This window comes from Triplophysa rosa, linkage group LG6 (assembly GCF_024868665.1).
Source record: "Triplophysa rosa linkage group LG6, Trosa_1v2, whole genome shotgun sequence".
NCBI lineage: Eukaryota > Metazoa > Chordata > Actinopteri > Cypriniformes > Nemacheilidae > Triplophysa > Triplophysa rosa.
In genome coordinates, this window is record NC_079895.1 from 18,338,323 (window position 1) to 18,358,621 (window position 20,299).

The 20,299-nt window shown below is 38.0% G+C and overlaps 1 long non-coding RNA gene across 1 annotated transcript; it reads left to right on the top strand.

The window, feature by feature from the left end:
- The first annotated feature begins 3,037 nt into the window (after positions 1–3,037).
- LOC130555243 (uncharacterized) lies at positions 3,038–19,935 on the top strand. Its single transcript, XR_008963102.1, has 3 exons — positions 3,038–3,174; positions 3,251–3,453; positions 19,465–19,935. It is a non-coding gene; the product is annotated as an uncharacterized LOC130555243 (long non-coding RNA).
- Positions 19,936–20,299: the final 364 nt, after the last annotated feature.

Here is a 20,299-nt window from a genome sequence, read left to right on the forward strand (position 1 = left end):
GCCCTAAATGGACAAACTGCTCTACAGAGCGCGTTTCATAAATATGTTATCTCCTTCGGCAAAGAAGCAAAAATGTGAGGACATATTTGTCCTTTGTCAGCAGACGTGGCGGAGGGGGAGGGGTGAGCGGTGGACTGATCCGTTGGTTGCAATTCGCAACCTCAACGCTAGATGCCGCTAAAATCCACACACAAGACCACAGCACAACTATAATAACAATACAAAGGTACAAATATACCGATACCGTTAAAAACACTTTCAGATCGTTTTTTAGCTGATGAATGACAAAACACTGACAGCAAATTAAAACCCTGTCATGAGACACAAGTTTTATTAAAGCATTGTATACATTGTTATCCTTAGCTATCGTTCATGGTTTAAATTGGCATTAAGGTACTGTTTATTTCAACAAAATTTAAAAAAATCATCATTTACTCACCCTCATGTCATTCCAGACCTGTTAATAAAATTCTTCTGTGGAACACAAAATAAGATATTTTGAGAAATGTCTCAGTGGTGTTATGTCCATACAATGGAAGTCAATGGTCCAATGATGTTTGGTTACCAATATTCTTAAAAATATATATTTTTAGTAATCAAAAGTGAAATGGCCTTCTTTTGTTCAAAATAGAAAATGTGAATTTCTGAAGACTATTCTATAGACATAGATGGCGCCAGAGAGGGGCTAGCAGGTGCTTTAGCTTCCCCAAGAAAGACCAAAGCTCCCTCATGGCACCCCTAAATATTTTTATAGCAATAATATAAAGACTGCGTTCTGATGTATAATTTAGTTAATAATTTAAAAGAATAAATGAAATTACGCGTGCGTAACGTAAAGTCACGTGACATGAGTTGCAGCTACGCTGGCAAAGACGTAATGTCATTACATTTAAAAAATGGAGCGGTTTCTTGTGCCAAATAAGCGACCTCATTATTCTAATTCAGATTTCGCTTCTAGTGAAAGTGAGAATATAAACATTCCTCAGCTCGAGGTAAAAGAACAAAGGAATATACGTCGAAAAACAGATGCCAGGGCAATACGGGGGCTTATCGGCCAACAATTTGTTTTGCACCTTGTTTTATTTGAGGATGTTTTCCGTGTATCCAAATTCGCTTCAGACCAGCTGCAGTCAGCTAACATTGACATGTCATCAGCAAGTGATTTGATCCAGTCTGTCATCACAGCACTATCCGAAAATGTTCAGAGGAATATTGGAGCGACATATAAAACCATGCAAAGGAACTGTGTGTCAATGTTGGCCTAGTTTCGGAGAGCCTACCACCACGGAGGAGAGATGCACTGCAACAAAGCGAGTGACTAAAGGACTTTATTGTCGAGGCTCCTCTACACTGCGCTCACACCTCTAATGATGACCTGCGCACCGAATGCTTTCATCAAGTGATTGACAGGCTGGTCAGTGAATTGACAAGACGTTTCTCTAAAGATGCCGACAGTGTGCTGATGGGGCTCTCAGCCCTTAGCCCACAACACAGGTCATTCTTAGACAAGCAGTGTCTGCTGCCCATGGCACAGTTCTACTACATCAGTGAAGAAAATTTGAACGCAGAGATTCACCAAGTCCGGCGATTGCTTGAAAGAAAAACAAAACAAGGACACTCCATTAAAAACACCGCAGATTTTTTGTTTCTTCTGGAACCATATAAAGATGCCTTTATGGACCTGTACAAACTTATGTCTATATCCCTGACACTTACCGTGACATCTGCCTCATGTGAGAGATCTTTCTCCTGATGAGCAACTTAGCACTTTTGGCCATAAATACTCGAAGAGCGAAGGCCCTGGATGCTGAACGCATTATTGATAAATTTGCCATCAACCACAACAGCCGTCGCATGTCCTGATTTGAGACATCAAATGGTAAGTGGTGTTAACCGATACTATAGGTGTTTTTATGTATACATGCAAAATGGTTGGAAGATTGTTTTATATGGTTATATGAGTGCTTCTTTAATTTCATAAAATGAAAATGTTGCACTGTTCTGCTGGTTTAAGACTAAAAATAGTATGGTAACTATTATTAAGTTATGAGACTGTAATTCTGAAGTGTTGAATTAATGTCTATGCGAAATAATTTCATTTTGTAATCTGAGTGCTTCTTTAATTTCATAAAAAGAAAATGTTGCACTGTTCTGCTAGTTTAAGACTCAAAATAGTAACTGCTAACTATTATTAAGTTATGAGACTGTAATTCTGAAGTGTTAAATTCATGTCTATGCGAAATAATTTCATTTTGTTATCTGAGTGCTTCTTTAATTTCATAAAATGAAAAAAAAAAACAAGCCCAAGACCAGTTTTGCAAATATTATTTTTAATGGCTCAACTCCCGCTGTAAATAACCTAGCGTGCCCTCAGCACCTGCATTCAAAATTCTCTGGCGCGGCCCCTGTCTATAGATATTCTTTCCCAGTGTGAAGCTGAGTTTTTAACTACTTTACCCAGATACAATGAGTTGGATCTTTTAATCAGATTTGTTTTCGTGACCTGGATCAACCAGGGGAATTTTGGAGTAGCCATTCTTCAAAGTATTAGGTTTTGATTGACTTGAGAATGAGTAAATCACGTTATGTTACTTTTTGGTTGAGATATTCTTTAAATGAAACATGGACGCTTCCCGTCACAACTACATATCAATCACCTCGAAATGCTGGTGGTGATATTAGCATTTCGACACTTTCGATAGGAACTCCAACACCATCACATTCTGGTACGATCGGACAGCATGATGGATGTTTCACTTATAAATCAACAAGGAGGGTTACGAGGGTTAAACGAGTCGCCGATCAGTATGCCTTTTCGATGGAACCGTCCTGTCTAGAATTAGACCCTAATGACAGTAAGGTGGTCCTTGGACCGAAAGCGGGATAGGTTCCCAAGGTTTTATCCACCCCATATAGGTGTAGCCAAGTCAGTGGGGGGCACTGTTGCACCTTGTCTTACTGACGACACCTGTAGAACAAGAACGGGCGATTTGCCTTTAAATACGGCACTCACTAAATCCTTGGTTCCCAGGGATGTGACAGGTGCTGTGTTCGCATCGTTTGGCGTCTTTGTGGTTGTCAGTCGCTGGAAGAACGTGCTGCTTGTTCTGTGTGTGCGTTGTGGAAATCGTTTCTGCTTGTGTTGGTGGATTCTGAAAGACTGGTACAGCACAGGTATGTGAGTTGAATGAGATTATGCGCCGTACATATTCTTTCCTTGGTTAATTGTATGTATGTGTGCTTGGAACAGTACGGTTACTCGTACTGACCATGAGTCGTAAAGGCTGAACGACTGATGCAACACGCGGTATCTGACGCTGTATACGAGTGCGGGGATACTGTTGCTGCTCATGCTGGCGATGAATGGGGAATACTGAGATACGCTTCACGGAATGAATGAAACGCGTTGGTGATCCCTTCGAGTTTCCAGGTGCAGTTGAAAGCTATTGGGAGGTATTCTTTTGTTTGTTTAATGATTTTAGTGATTGTTGAATGGCTACGAATTAAAATATGTTTTAAATGTTTAAGAAAAAGCTCAATAAAACGGAAGGAATGAGGCGGGAACCGGCGAACATTCAAACACTTTAATCAAAAATAAATAAACAATAAACAGCAGTAAAAACAGGCCGGCAGCCCCTCACGGACGACTGCCGGCCACACGAACATAAACAAAACTTAACACTTCCGGGCCCGGTCCTCTCTCGTCGGCGGTCCCGTCGCTCGTCCTCTTATGCTCCCGAGCTCCCCCGTGAGGCATGCGGGACCGGTGCGCGTACAGCTGATACTCATTATCACTCACGCCACCGGCCCCGCCTTTCTGCCCCATCTCTCTCGTCCCGCCTTCCTCGCTACATGTGTATTTTAAATCCTTGTTGCATGGGCCAATGTGTGGAGTATTCCTTTTATCTAAGATTGTTCTTTTGTTTTTGTAGAGTGCTTCCGTTTGGGCTGGATTGATCACTGTTTTATCCCTACCTTTATTTCTTTGAGATTTGTGTTTGTTTGTTTATTTTGTTTGTTTGTGTTTATTAATTTTGTTGTTGGCCCATGATTACATTTCTAATTCGGACTAGCAGGTCGGAGGATATCTGCTGTGCGTAATACCGTTTATCGCCACTAGAGGGGTAAATAGTCGCTCTCAAGTAGACGTGTGGGGGGTAATGAAGTGAGATTTTTTTTAGTTGTTTTGCACTTAAGTTTGATGGAAGGTTTGGTCATTGTATTTCTTTGAAGTGAGTTGTACTTTTTATTTATTTTCTTTTGAGAGTGTCTGTACCCTCTTCTATTTGACACTATTGTATGTGCCAGCTTTGGCCAAGTTCAGACTGATGTTGAATACAAAAAGAGAACCAACTTAATAAATGTGTTGATTGCATTATAGTACTGCTGGCCTAAAGTTCATTCGTTTATTTGGATAGTTGTGTGGGAACCCCCGCTGGGATCTCCTACCCATATAAATTGGAGTGGCATAGTCATAAATAACTGCACTATATATACACTATATGTATGTATGTATGTATGTATGTATAATGTATGTATAATATATATATATATATATCTAATATATAAATGATTATATATATATTATTTATATATTATATATATTAATTAAAAGTTAATATATAATAGTATTATATATATATATATATATGACTTATATAGTCGAGCGGTGCTGCCCAAAATGGAGGGCTCAAACGCCATTGGTCTGTGATTTTAACAGACATTAACCAATAGGCCTTTTTCATGCTTCCGTGTTTTTGACTTCCGCGTCGTTCGACGCAGGGTAAACGATGTTCCGGTTACAGAATTATCCAAGTCTAACAAGAGTGTCTGGATTAAATGTCTTCGTATAAATAATGTAAACGAGTATAATACCTTATTACCGCCTGTTTAAATTTAAGATCTTAATTTAAAAACACCTAGCAGCTAAGAGGGGGTTCTAGCTCCCTAGTACTGCTGTTTTGGTAATCTAAAATTTGAACTATGGGACAGCAACCTGATGGTACTTGCTGATTTTAACTACTGAACTGCATATAATAAATCCAGTGTTGATGTTCTCTGCATCATTTTTTTTGTATGTCTGTCTGGTTTGGTCCTGCATTATATCGGTAAAGGCAGCGGGTTGTGCTGGAAAGACATCACCCAATCCTTTCTGTCAGACTCGCCTCACACTTTCTGTTTCAGAAAATTTCAAAAAAATTGTCTTCTGTTGTCTGTTCTCGCTAGTGCTTCTGACATTATCAAAAATATTTTAATAATGTAAAATGTATAATAATAAGACGTTTTACTCGCAGGTGCATTGGATCATTGCCACGCATTATGCGTGTTTTATTATGTCTGCTCTGTGTTACTGTGATAGGGGAGTGAATAATTGTTTATGTATACTGTACAGTATATTAAAATAAACGGAAGACCATGATTATTCAGGAACATTCGAATCTTATGTGCAGTATTGAAAGCGACCCATTAAAACATTGGAAAAGGACAATACAGCTGTTTATTGTAAGTATTTTATAATAAGGTCTAATTTATTAATATTGGTTACAGTGCAATGTAACACTTTCTTAAACTTGGTCAATTTTAAAGTTCTACATTTATTACATTTTCACAAATTAAGTTTTAACATTTTACATTTGGTATTATGAATGAACAAAGAATCATATTTTCATTACAATAAAAAAAGAAACCTTACCTTAGCAGTTTATGATATCTTATTTACTAACAAACATTAACGAGTTACATGTAAACAGTGTACCAGCATTTTAAAGTAATTTCTTATAATATAGTGATGACATCATGTTTAAATAACACGTGAGCTAGGGTGTATAAACTCAAAACACTTAAATTAATATTAGCAGTCTGAGTGCACAAAACAGATAAACGCACAGATATTAATTTTTATGTTTAATATAGATTAAAGTCGCAAAAAAAACCAGTACAGATAAACATAATAGCTTTAAAAGACACAAGCACATTCTTTTACAATGGGATTTAATCTGTAGGGGAAGTTGCTTTACCCTGCGGTCACGTAGTTTCCGACTCATGTGAAAGAGGCTTACAGGCTTCAGTATCGAATAAAACAGGAGTTTGCTAAATGCAATGCTCATTTACGTGAGTAACCTTATCATTTTCACCACAGGGGGACTTTTACAAAATGCAAGTGCAGATAACGTGCCTTTAATTTAAATTATACCACGGGGCTGGTGAATGCTTAAATCTGATTGTTTGACAAACGTTCTATGGGTATGCATTAACTTTCGGTAAATGCACACCTATGAATGTGTTCCAGGTCTGCTGACCGCATTACAGTTACATATCACTTCGCCAAGTTTAAACAACATAAAGGTTATACTATAACCAGGGATGCACATAAGCGGTGCGCAGGTGCGCATGCGCGACCAAAATTAAAAATGCGCTCTGTAAATAAGTTTAGAACGCTCATTTGCGTACTGCATGGTTGAAACCTTTTGATGCACAATCACCGCATTTTATACCGACTAAATGTAATACTGGATAAGATTTCCGTTTGTACTGAATGCTGCTAAAACTACTGATATCTCGTTTGTTCCCGGTGTTAAATGGGACCTGGGTGTAAATTATGAAAATCGGAGTATTGGTAGCTCCGCCTAGGGATGGGCGATACCACTTTTTTTTATTCGATACGATACCGATACTTTTTCTTGAAATGTTTCCGATACCGATGTTTTTTTTTAAATAAAAATTGAATTACATTTAAAAAACAAATTACATACTTGTACTGGCTACTAATAACAAATTTATTAAAAAAGCAATTTAAACAAATAAATAAAATGTTTAAACAACCTTCTTACAAAAATATTGATTAAATAACATAAATCTTAATAAAATGAACTTAAATAACATAAATCTTAATAAAATGAACAAAAATACCAATAACAAAAAATGTGCATATTTTCACTGTCTTCTTATTTTTAAACAGGCAATCTTACTTAGGCTTTAACAATCTTTTTGTACTATTACATACAGTATTTAAAAATATATATATATTGATTAACTAACAAAAATCTTAATACAATTAACAAAATTACAAACAACATAAACTGTGCATACTTTCACTTGTGTTTCACTTCAATTGCTGATTAAGAATTCCTAATCTTTAAATTGTAGATAGGAGTTTAAGAAAAGCAACATGTCAACATCTCCTCTGTTTGATGTGGTAGTGTGTAATGCATGCATGCGTGTTGTGTATGTGTACGTGCCTGAATATCACGTGACCACGTCGCTCACGCTGCGCAGCCGGAGACCATATGGCAAGCCGATGGTGTCACAATTACGCCATAGATTAAGCGCGTTTATATCCGAACGCTGTTTTTTAAGGCGTTTTAAACAGTATTTGCACAGCAAAATACGGTGTTGCGATTCCAAACGCCGTAAAAAACGTGCGAAAAGTCGTCCATAACGCCGTATTTAATGCCGTTCTAAGGCGCTTGAAAAGCGCTGCCTTTTGCTTTAATTGTCTTGCCATATGACGGCGTTAAAAACGCCATTTTGGTTGCACAGAGCGCGCGTTATTTACGGCGTTTTGTCTGTTGTATAACAACTCCTTTTGTAGATACAAATGAGTCTCCATTTGTAGATTGTTTGCCAAACTGTAGACTGGTGAATTTCTAAAGTCTTTGAAGTAACTTTGTAACCCTTGCCAGCTTTATGTAAATCAACAATTCTTGATCGTAGATCCTCTGCAAGCTCTTTTTGTCGAGGCATGGCTCACATAAGCGTGTTGTTCTTGTGCAGAGCAAACTCCAAAAGTTTGAGGGGTTTTTATCAGTCAAAGTAGCTGTAGTCCACACCTCCAAATTTATTATCTTAACGAGACTCCAGGTGTGCCTGACTCCAATTAGCTTTTTTTGAGGTCATTAACTTAGCCATTAAGGGTTCGCATACTTTTTCCACAAGCACTATGAGGTTTTTTGGTTGTTCTCAATAGACGTGAAAGATCAAAAAAATGTTGTGTTATTATTTTAGACACATTATGTTTATCAATACCCTTGACTTAGATGAAGATCAGATCACATTTTATGACAAATTTATTCCGAAAACCATGAAATTCCAAAAGGTTCACATACTTTTTTATGCCACTGTACATACACTGTAAAAAAATCCTGTTAAAACAGATAAAGTACTGGCAGAAAATTACCAGTACATTTTCCTTTATTTTATGGACATTTCCGTTAATGCTAAAATGTAATTTAATTCAGTGCAAAATGTAAAATACAGGTGAAACAACTGTAAAAAATGAATACGCAAAATTCCTTCATATTAATACAGTATATTGTGCCCTGTTTTTACGGATTTTTTTTAGTGTAGGCGATGTTTATGTTGCACCTGCTGATGAGAACGATTCTGCATGATGCATTTAAAAAAAGAATAGACTTTTAAAATCATAATTAAAAAGCATATCATACATGCTAACACACAGCTTTATTGGAGGCTAAATAAAGTGCACTCATTATTACTGCAAAAGCTGCATATCAAGTAGAGCGAGTCTGACTATTGCATTAAAGGAATTAACATACTGTACTAGAGAAAATAAAGTGCGGGACTTGATTGGTGTTAAGGGTTATTCAAAGATGTTGAGACACAACAATGATCTTACTCTGACTGAAACATCCAAATTGTGCACATCAGAATGTATGTGTCTCGAAACATAATTATGTCTCAAGTGAATGCTTGGTGAAATGCCAGGGGAAATATTTGATCCGTCCAGGTCTTAAGGCCTTAACTCTCGATGTCAATCAATCAAATAAATAAAATAAAATAAACATAAATAAAAAACATAGACTTTACCTATAGATAAGGGTTTTTGTGTTGGTGTGTGCCAAATTTGCTTCAATTGGATGCAGTGATTTTTTAAATAAAATTCACTTGATTTTCATAAAAATTAAACTGCCATTTAGGGCAGTTGTGGCCTAATGGTTAGAGAGTCGGACTCATGACCAGAAGGTTGCCGGTTCGATTCCCAGGGCCGGCAGGTAACAACTGAGGTGCCCTTGAGCAAGGCACCTTACCCCTACTTGCTCCCCGGGCGCTGCAGTGATAGCTGCCCACTGCTCCGGGTGTACGTGTGTTCACTACTCTCTGGATGGGTTAAATGCAGAGGTCACATTTCGTTGCCTTGTACTTGTACATGTGCAATGACAATAAATTGAATCTAAATCTAAAAAAAAATGGTGAATTAGATCCTGGCTCAGCTCATCAGTGATTGGGTGAGAGCAGTTCAAACTTATTGGCTGTGGAAATCAGTGGGAGGGGCTCATTATACAACAGACAAGACGCCGTAAATGACGCGCGCTCTGTGCAACCAAAACAGCGTTTTTTACGCCGTCATATGGCCAGACAGCGGCGCAAAAGGTGGCGCTTTTCGGGGCGCCTTAAAACGCCATTAAATACGACGTTATGGATGGCTTTTCGCCCGTTTTTTACGGCATTTGGATGTAAACGTGTTGTGTAATTCTGAACCATTTTGCTTTTTTCTTCCTGCTTGCATAATAAAATTCTAATTTATTTATATAGCACTTTTCGCAATGTGCATTGTTCAAAAGCAGCTTTACAGAAGAAAATCTATTAAAAAACAAACAAACAGAAAAACACTTAAGGTAAAACACAGTGTTTGTAGAACAAGCAAGGTCGTTCTAATTAAGCTAATGTTAACAGAATTTACCGAACCTTTAAGATAATCTAATAACATAATATATTATTCATTTATTACCTATAATAAAGGTAACATAAATAGGTAAGAGAACAAGAGTTAGAAGAGTAATTTATTCGTAACAGAAAACAGTATTTACCTATAATGCAGCTGAACCAAACTGAAACTGAGATATCATCCCATATAAATTAAATTATATGAGAGAATGCGGCGTCATACGTCTAAATGCAGTTTAAAGGTCGAAAATTACTTTAATCAAAATAATCATTACAAATAAACTTGATTGCTTAGCAACCTTAAACTGTATTATTTATCTGTCCAATGCCGTGGAGGAGGAGCACATTTCTCCGCAGCCGGCCTCAACAGACTGAAAACGGACGTTCACCGAAGCATTTAGATATAATTGGTTTTACTCGACAAAGCATATGAAACAAAAATAAATAATGACCATGACTCACTCGAGTATGCATGTTCTCTATTTTACATTTTGCACTGAATTAAATTACATTTTAGCATTAACGGAAATGTCCGTAAAATAAAGGAAAATGTACTGGTAATTTTCTGCCAGTACTTTATCCGTTTTAACAGGATTTATTTTACAGTGTATGTACAGTAATTACGTTTAATTAGGCCTACTATTCGGAGCAATGGGATCAGTAGGCTTAACCACCATGTTTGTGCATCCAACTTTTAAAAATTGTTTTGCCTGTAGCTTGTAAGTAGTATGCCTGCATCCCGACTCATTTTGCCATGTTCTCGCCAGGCTAGGCTGCATGAGTGGGTTGCCGGGCCTGAATCCCGCACTTATTTCTATGTGCTGAATAATATTTTTTTCCATTTCAAAAGGAAACGTGGCTGTTTATTGTAAGTTTCTTTGCAGTTCCACGCACGATAGCGTCAGTCTCTTCACGGAGGTAAATGGCAAGGCATTTGGCATTGACTTGGGCTGTGTTATATTTTAGTTAATAAGTTCATGCTTGTTACATTACAATCATTGCGCAACATTATTGCGTCTGTTATAGTCAATCAATTTTTGTAATATGGAAACTAAAATCACATGGGCTACTGATAAAAGACAGACTAAAAGGCCCCTGTAAGTCGCTTTGGATAAAAGTGTCTGCTAAATGCGTAAATGTAAAATCTATTACTGTTCGTTCGTCCTGTTTATAGCATGAAAGTCCACTGATGTGTGAGTTCAGCAGCAAAAATCACGGTTTATAAAAAGATCTCTCATTCCAGACTTTCTTTTCATACTGTCCACACATTAAGTACTGAAATATAAATCTAAAAACTAACCAGCGATACAGATAAACAGAACAAGACCAACAACGTAAAAAACGCCTGTTGGTTCGAGCGTGATGCCGTCAGCGATTGCAAGTCAATCACGCTAACCAGCAGACTACCACTCACAGTCCTCAACCTCTGCTTAAAGGGAATGCAGTTTACTTTTGACTCTGGCTGACCTCGCTTATACCAGGAATGATTTCTGGTGTTGGAAATGAGCTAATACAATATTTCAACCGATTGCTTTTTTGCTTTTCACGTAGGCAATACGCGCTATATGTAATAAGCAGGATAGATTACAAAGGGATGGGTTGGCCTTTATACAATTGCTGACCACGTTGTGTAACTTTACATTTCCAAAGAGAAGAAGTTGCTTCTTCGGAAAGCAAGCAATGATTTGTTTAATGTTAGCAAAGGTAATACTGCTCACATAATAAAATCCTGTAAAATGATCAGTGGTAAATTGTTCTGGTCTGGCTCAGTTCATCAGTGATTGGGTGAGAACAGTTCAAATTTACTGGCTGCGGAAATCAGCGGGAGGGGCTCATTATACAACAGACAAAACGCCGTAAATAACGCGGGTGTGCTCTGTGCAACCAAAACATATGGCAAGACAATTAAAGCAAAAGGCGGCGCTTTTCAAGCGCCTTAGAACGCTGTTAAATACGGCGTTATGGACGACTTTTCGCACGTTTTTTACGGCGTTTGGAATCGCGACGCCGTATTTTGCGTTTAATGGCGTAATTGTGACACCATCGGCTTGCCATAGAGACCAATCCGTGTGTGACGTCAAACTGCTGCGAGAGCTACTTTCATAACATAGCGTCACTGATGGCATGCGCAGAGCTAACAACATTTAGTTATGCTGAAACTATTAATGTAATTAACACGATAATCGATACTTTTCAGAAAATATCGATACCTAAATAGCAGCTTTTGAGTATGTATCGATACTGCAGCATCGATGTGCACATCCCTAGGCTCCGCCTTTATTGGTTCTGCTTTCGTTACTAGAGAAGCACGCGGCACACGCTGCCTCTGTGAATGTCTGGAGCTGCGATGCACGTCTACCAAAACACCGCTTCTCTTAAACTTTCTAAAAGGACAAGCTGTTTAAACTTGACACTTGCACGCAGCTTGTGTTTCTCTATGCTATACTCGATCCTAGCTCCGCACCGCAAGTCTCCATGTGCGTTCGCAAGTGCACTTCCCAGCAACCTGCCAAAAACCAAAAAGGTTGTTTTAGGTTTCAAAATTGGTGTTGAAAATTAATATTTACTAATGTAAAAAGAAAAACAAGAAGAAATACATTATCGTTGTATTTTAAGTGTACTTTAAAGTAATATAACTTTATTGTTTTGTTTATTGTTCTTTAAAAAGTAACTACTTTTTTACTTTTATTTGTTAATAGGTAAATATAATTTGTGACATTATGTGCAATGTGAGCACCAAACCGAATCTCCAGGTGCTCTCTTGAGAACCAGATAGAAAAACTTATGTGCACCCCTGACTATAACCCTGTGGTTCTCAACCCTGGCCCGCGGGATCCATTTTCCTGCCGAGTTAGTTTAGCCCCAGCTCTGATAAAACACACCTGAACAAGCTAATCAGCGGCACCATTAACAGATGCGTTCAACTTAATACGGGGATGCGCAAATTGCTTGGCGTGTCGCATTAAAGTACCGCGACAGCTATTCAGATGCATACGGAGCAATCGGCACTTTAATCGCTCTCGCGGTACTTTAATGACATACTGTACACCGACAGATTAGCGCAGCATGGCATTAAATTGAATGCGTCTCTAAACACGTTGATTAGCTTGTTCAGGTGTGTTTCATCAGAGTTGGGGCTCGGCAGGAAAATGGATCTCGCTTCTCGCGGGCCGGAGTTGAGAACCACAGGGTTATAGTGTAGCCTACAGGACACCACCTCATACAGCACCCTGCTCTTGATCTGACGTTTATAATGTCAAACTTTACTGTTAAATGGAAACGTGCGCAGGTTCGTTTCAATAAACAAAGCATTTCAAAAACAAGAAATACATATACTGAAATCGAATAAATAAAATAACTAAATAGAAAAACAAAATGCATTAATAAACACTGATAGCCTACTGATTCGTTTTCCTCTTCAAGCTGCTTATAACTGATAGCAAATATATTTTGATCGACCTACTCTAAAAAGTTTTTTTAGTGCTGAAGACAAACAATACGAGGAACAAATAATTTATTATCACTGGCTTTTCTGTCACATTACCGCAAACACGCAGGTGTGCGCACGATCTCTCGCTCTCACTCACACGCACCACGTGGCTCAAGCTTCCGAGTCCGTTCTAACGGAAATGAGATGCACAAGAAAGTAGTCCATCAACAGCATTTTAAAGACGATAACATGAAAAACATTGAAATTAAACATTTGAACAATGTCCTGTGGTGTGGTAACCGTGGTATAAACGGAATAATTGACTCCGGGCAGTTATTCAGCTTATACCACACTTCGCCTCGTGGCCGCATTACCACCTCGGGGGTGTGCATTAACTTTCGAATAATTGAACGGCCTGGTCAATTATTCCTTACATAATGTTCTGAGTCTGTCTTATATGTGACATACCAACCTCATGTGAACGGAATGTATGAGTCAAAAAATCACCTTTGTATGAGGTGAAACATATGATTATTAGGAAAAAGTAATAATGAAACCCCTCCCTAAGTATTATTGGTGCAAAAGTAGTACTAAAAAGTATAAATGAAGAGTTTTTGGAAAACTTTGTTTTTATTTTGTTTTATTGTGTTAGTTAGCTGTATTTTTTTGTTATTATTAGCCTACTTAATCAAATCAACCCAATTGTAGTTTAAATAATGCATGATAAAAAACATGATTTTTAAATAAAAAACGGGGTTATCTGTTTTTGCAAATTAACTCTTCAAATGAATTCTTAAAAGTTAGCCACTTTGAATTTTTTTACGAATTGCCATGAAATTGTATCGGACATGTTATCAGTTTCCACGGACATAATTTTTAAACATTAATTTGTTAAAACAAAATGAAAAAGGGAAAATAGCAATGCTCTTACAGTTAAAGCTAAAATACACACTGTTTTGAAAGCAATGAAATTTAAACAATATATTTATTTGCAATAAACTAATATAATCCATTGCCTTAAGGCCAGTTAACAATATAAAGTAGCCTGTAAGAAAGGATGTGACATGCACTGTCTGCAATATCCTGTTTACAATCACTGATGACAGAGCTTACATTGTTTTTGAATGTTCGTTTAACAATATTAAAAGCATTTGGTAAGAATATCTACATAACTACATATACAAGGCTCATTTGTGAGCAATTTACAGCTAATGCATTACTTCGCTGATGTGATAAATACACACAAAGGTACTGCACCTGTGCTTATAGCTGTCTTTTTATGAATGAGTGTGCGCGGATGTGCCTGGCAGCTCTTTGGCTGCGACTATCTTATGGAGCCATGCCAAAGCAAGGTAGTTACACCCGCCACCACGCATGCCACATCGACCCCCTGCTCACTGGGTTCGCGAGGGCAGGAGATGAGGAGCGCTGCCACAACGTCTCCCTTTCTGCTTGCTGAGCATATTCAGCTAGACAGGCGTCCCCGCAGTGGGCCAAGAAGCAGATGGCTGGGGACTCGATCTCCCATCAGCGTGAAAACATGAGCGCTTCTGCCTGTCCTCCAGAGCTTCATCAGCCACCCTGTCACACACGCGCACACCCCTCCTCCTCCACACCTTTTAATTTGTTGTTTTAAAGATTTGCCTGAGGATAATCTGAGGCTTATTGATGTTCCTCCTCCCTGCGGCGATACAGCAGAGCTGTTAACAGGTGTTTCAGAGACACCCCAGCTCTGTTAGAGCTCCACTCACTTGATTGGATGTGGAAGTGCACGAGAATGAAAGTACATAGCTAGAATGACTGGTAACAAAAATCTTTGAAAACCTTTTTTAAGTAAGTTTTTAAAGCCAATTCCACTGCAGAAGCATGCATTAAATTATAAATGTTGCTTTCTGTAAACCATATGCACCAAATACAAATCCTGGCATTGGATCTTTTATGGTTTAATATAATTGTGACAGTCATGCCCTTCAACCACAATAAACCTGCCACAATGGGAAAATACGGTAGCATACGTGCTTTGGATTAATGGAAATATGGTTCCGTAATTCACCTGAGAGGGCTGATGGAAGATATGTTCATTTTTATTTACTTGCACAGAATGTTAGCTGAAGGCCATGGCTTGGAAAGGATCTCAGTAAAACATAAAACAGAGAAAAGCAGAACGTCAATAACATAGAATGAAATTGAGAGAGCCCTTACAACAAAGTTGACTATTATTTTCACCCAAAATAAACAAGCTCCTTTATTTTTTTTAAATAAAGATTTTTAATCTAAAATAAAGACTGTATTACTTGTGTAAAACTAAATTGATAAAGTAAAATATTCTTTGTTTCATGATGTTTTTTATATCAGTCAGTCCAGGCCACAATGTTGGCAGCTACTCTTCTGCATTTTTAAACACAATATCGAAAAAATACTTATGATAGTGCAATGTATTGGCAGAAAACAACACCAGATAAATATGATTACTTTGTGTAGATATCAAGGTTGTGTTGTACATACTTGTCTGCCACGGTGTTCAGACAGAACCCAAACGCAGGCAGTAGGTGGAAAAAACAATGAATTTAATGAATAAACACAAAACAACAACCCACGAGGGGGTAAAACCAATACTGACAGAGATAAAATAAAACAGACTCTATAGAAACAATACACTAGACTGGACTAAACTAATATAACACTTGACTATGACTATGGGTGCTTCTCAATATACCTCCTCGTTTCCTCGCTCCTCCGTCCTCCATCCTATGACCCGGAAACCGATCGAGCTCAGCCATCATTAAGGACGTCTCAATTCTCTAATTGCACTGAGAGGAGGCGAGGATCAAGGAGAGAGGAGGCTTTCTGAGGAGTCATGAGCGAGGATACACGTGTTTCCTTTGCGGAAGTGTTTTATCCACTAAACCTGTATTATTCTCCTCCCCCTGCACATCGTCACATCTTCATATTCAAACATGCATAAATGTGATAATTATGCTTTTTTGTAAATGTATACTTATAGACAGTATAGTTAATTTTCATAAAGTTAATATATTAATATAGTTAATATCTATGTATAACATATATTTGATAAACCTTATATACATTTCTGACCAATTTTAAGCATGTTTTTAATTAATTTTATTGTAGTGGAGATTATGAAATCTGCCTAAAGTATGTATTTAACTGTATTTGTTATATTTTCAATGTGCAATGTGTACAGTCATCATTAATTGACGACGCTTTGAAGTGACGCTAAAGGGAGCGAGGATATGCCATTTCACTTCTTTTAATTCCTCGGTCCTTCCGTCTTTTCCTTGTTCCCTTCCCTCGCATCCTGAAGGGGTGGAGCTAAGACGCGAGGAAAGGAAACGAGGATGCACAAATAAGAATTGAGATGGACCCTATGACTATGACTATGACTATGAGCTGAAGACGCAATGTCTTAGAACATGACCAACTGGCGAACAAAACGAACGAGCACAGGACAGAAAACACAAGGGCATTAAATAAGGAACGACTTGGCAAGACAAGGCAGAACCATGACATTGTCAGTGGTCCAAAATGCACTCTCCTGTCCTCTCATAATATCAGTGTGCCAAACTGATTCATAATGCATTTGTTTTGTTCTAGATGCAAAAAGAAACCTTGTGTTCATCGGGTTGAGCTGTAATAAAATCTGAAAAATGTGCCAAGTTATGTTTACTTCAGTACAGCTTCGAAAACAATATCCTCCTCTTTACATTATTTTCAAAGTTCAGGATTTCCAAATCAACCATAAAAATATCACCACAGTGCACAGGTAAACACTGTGAAGCGGACAGTGCTTCTGCACCAAAATCATAATTTCTCCATTATTTATACACACACTCTTTGAAAAGGCTGGCAAGTGTTCTAAACTGACAAGACGATTCAACCATGCAGTCCTCAGCCTTTATTGTCCATCCACGCTGGAACATTCTGTCAGTTATAGCATATGTCCTGATCGCTCACAATGTTATTTATTTGTGAGATTTCCAGCAGTCCTTCCCAGAACTCCTCTAAACAAGCCTGGCTTGTCCTAGTTCAGTCAAACATCATCTTTCAGAGGGGAATACATTTATATATATATAAAAGAAACCGTATGGCATGCCGCACTTCTGCTAGTGATAATAACGGAGATTCTGCGGAGATAACGCTAAATAAGTTTTCATACAGCAGTTGTTACAGTGTGGAAATAATGAGCTTAAATCACTAATTTGTGTGGTTTTTTTTAGAAATGTTTATTGATGTTTTGTTGGTCCCTAAATAACATTGTCATGGTACAACAAGGCAGCAGACTCAGGTGCGGGGAAAAACATCGATGTTTATTAATAGACACACAGAATATAGTAGACAAAAAGTCCAAGTTAGGCACAACCAGCGGGACGACAATCGGCAGGGAGATCCTCAACCCGCCGGTGAGATGGCGAAGGCGTAGAGCAAAGCGCTGGACCAACGGGAGAGCACACCACGGCAGGAGGACAGAGAGCGGGGAGAATACTCGACCCGTCGCAACTCACAGGGAGAGAGATGTGGATCCTAGACCCGCCGAAACTCACTGTGAGAGAGATGTGGTGGACCCTTTAAATTTGTGAGAAATAGTTGGTTGAAATGTTGTGAATTTCAAAACATTCTTGATTTAAACTTTATTTTACCTCACATAATAACGGTCAAAAAATGATTAACTATATCTATCATGAATAACATATTTCAAATTAGATTAATAAACAAATTTACATTTAGTCATTTAGCAGACGCTTTTATCCAAAGCGACTTACAAAGAGTTTAGGGAGCAATAAGCAATATGTCATACAGGAGCAATAATACAGTACAATAGGTGCCAATACAAAGTTACTGGTTTCAACAAAAGCCAGACAATACCTGTTGAGAAAGAGAGAAGGTTAGTGTTTTTTTTTTTAATTTTATTTGTCTCAAGTATTCACAGAAGAGATGGGTTTTAAGTCGTTTTTTGAATGTTGTGAGATGTGGTTGACCGGACCGAGTTAGGAAGAATGTTCCACCAGGAAGGAGTTGTGAATGAGAATGAGCGGGAAAGCGATTTACTGCCCTTATGGGAAGGCAATACAAGACGCCGCTGGTTTGCGGAACGCAGGGATCTTGATGGGGTGTAGGAGTGTTTGAAAGTATGCCGGTGCAGATCCAGTGATAGTCCTGTAGGCAAGCATTAGTGACTTTAATCTGATACGGGCTTCAACCGGTAGCCAGTGGAGAGAGATGAAAAGGGGTGTCACATGAGCCCTTTTGGGCTGTTGGAAGACGAGGCGCGCTGCTGATTAAAAACAGTACAGCCTAATTAACGCAATAATAAATTACAAGCAATATTTACTGCCAAACGCCAATGAAATAAAAAGATGATTTTATTTTGAGTGCACAACACAGGCAGATATCCATGGACAAGCATGTGCGCTCGACAAAACAACACACACACCGGTGTCAGACAACGCACTGACGTGACCGAGATCACGACAAACATTCCTAAGTAAATCGCTTCAGATTAAAGTATCTGCTAAATAAATGTAAATGAAACCCAAACTCCAAATTGCTTCATATGACTGTTGTTAGAGGATATTAATCCATAATGTGTCCTATTGGGAAAATAAAGGTAAGCAGCAAGAAGACAGATATATATTATACCATCAGACAGAGCACACATGACAGTTGAGTAACCCATGGCAAACATTTGGATACACATTTGGATACTGTGCTATTCTTAGCACAGTAAATTATATATTTGCCATTCAACAAATGACCACCACGACCTTTCAATGAATTCCAGATTTATGCTCTTAATCATTATAGCTCAGTTTAAAATAGTCAATGGATTCCTAGGCTTTTACACAAGCACTGTCTTTATCCATCACCATAATGCTTTATAGACTAATCTTTATCCCTTTACAACCTGAACCGTGTGATCCCAATTAAAAAGTGCTAATTATTAGGATTAAAAATTAAGGCACTGCAGTTGCTGATAATCTCTAAAGAGCCAGCGAAATATTTTCAGTAAGGCGGACAGTTACATTCATTATGCCTTATTTTCACGATTTAAGCGCATGGTCAAGCGCATGGTGCAGGTGGCCGTTTCCGAATCCACTTTTGCTAGTTTAAGGATGGGAAAACGGTCAGCGTGTCAGGGGCATGGTCTTAAATATGGGAAGCCATTCAGAAAATAATTTTGTGAGGGTTCTTGTTAAGTGTGTCTGGTTCTTGTTAAGTGTGTCTCGGTTTCCTCTAATGTTGATGTTTTGTTTCTTTGAGCACATGGTGTAGTTACAGCCTGTCCTGTGTTTTCTTGTGTGATTTCATTTTCCAATTTCATTTTCCAACAGGACTTGGCACCTGCACACAGTGCCAAAGCTACCAGTACCTGGTTTAAGGACCATGGTATCCCTGTTCTTAATTGGCCAGCAAACTCGCCTGACCTTAACCTCATAGAAAATGTATGGGGTATTGTGAAGAGGAAGATGTGATATGCCAGACCCAACAATGCAGAAGAGCTGAAGGCCACTATCAGAGCAACCTGGGCTCTCATAACACCTGAGCAGTGCCACAGACTGATCGACGCCATGCCATGCACTCCAAGTATGAGTGCTGTACATGCTCATACTTTTCATGTTCATACTTTTCAGTTGGCCAAGATTTCTAAAAATCCTTTCTTTGTATTGGTCTTAAGTAATATTCTAATTTTCTGAGATACTGAATTTGGGATTTTCATTAGTTGTCAGTTATAATCATCAAATTAAAAGAAATAAACATTTGAAATATATCAGTCTGTGTGTAATGAATGAATATAATATACAAGTTTCACTTTTTGAATGGAATTTTCATTAGTTGTCAGTTATAATCAACAAATTAAAAGAAATAAACATTTGAAATATATCAGTCTGTGTGTAATGAATGAATATAATATACAAGTTTCATTTTTTGAATGGAATTAGTGAAATAAATCAACTTTTTGATGATATTCTAATTATATGACCAGCACCTGTATATGGGTTTGGTTCACTGCATATTGGTTTAGGTACATTGGTTTGTTTAGCTATATATTGGTTTAGATACTTGTTTGGTTATATATTGGTTTAGATACAATTGTTTGTTCAATGGTAAGTTTAGGTTGTATTTATTTTAGTGTTGTCAAAAATATCGATATTTCGATACGTATCG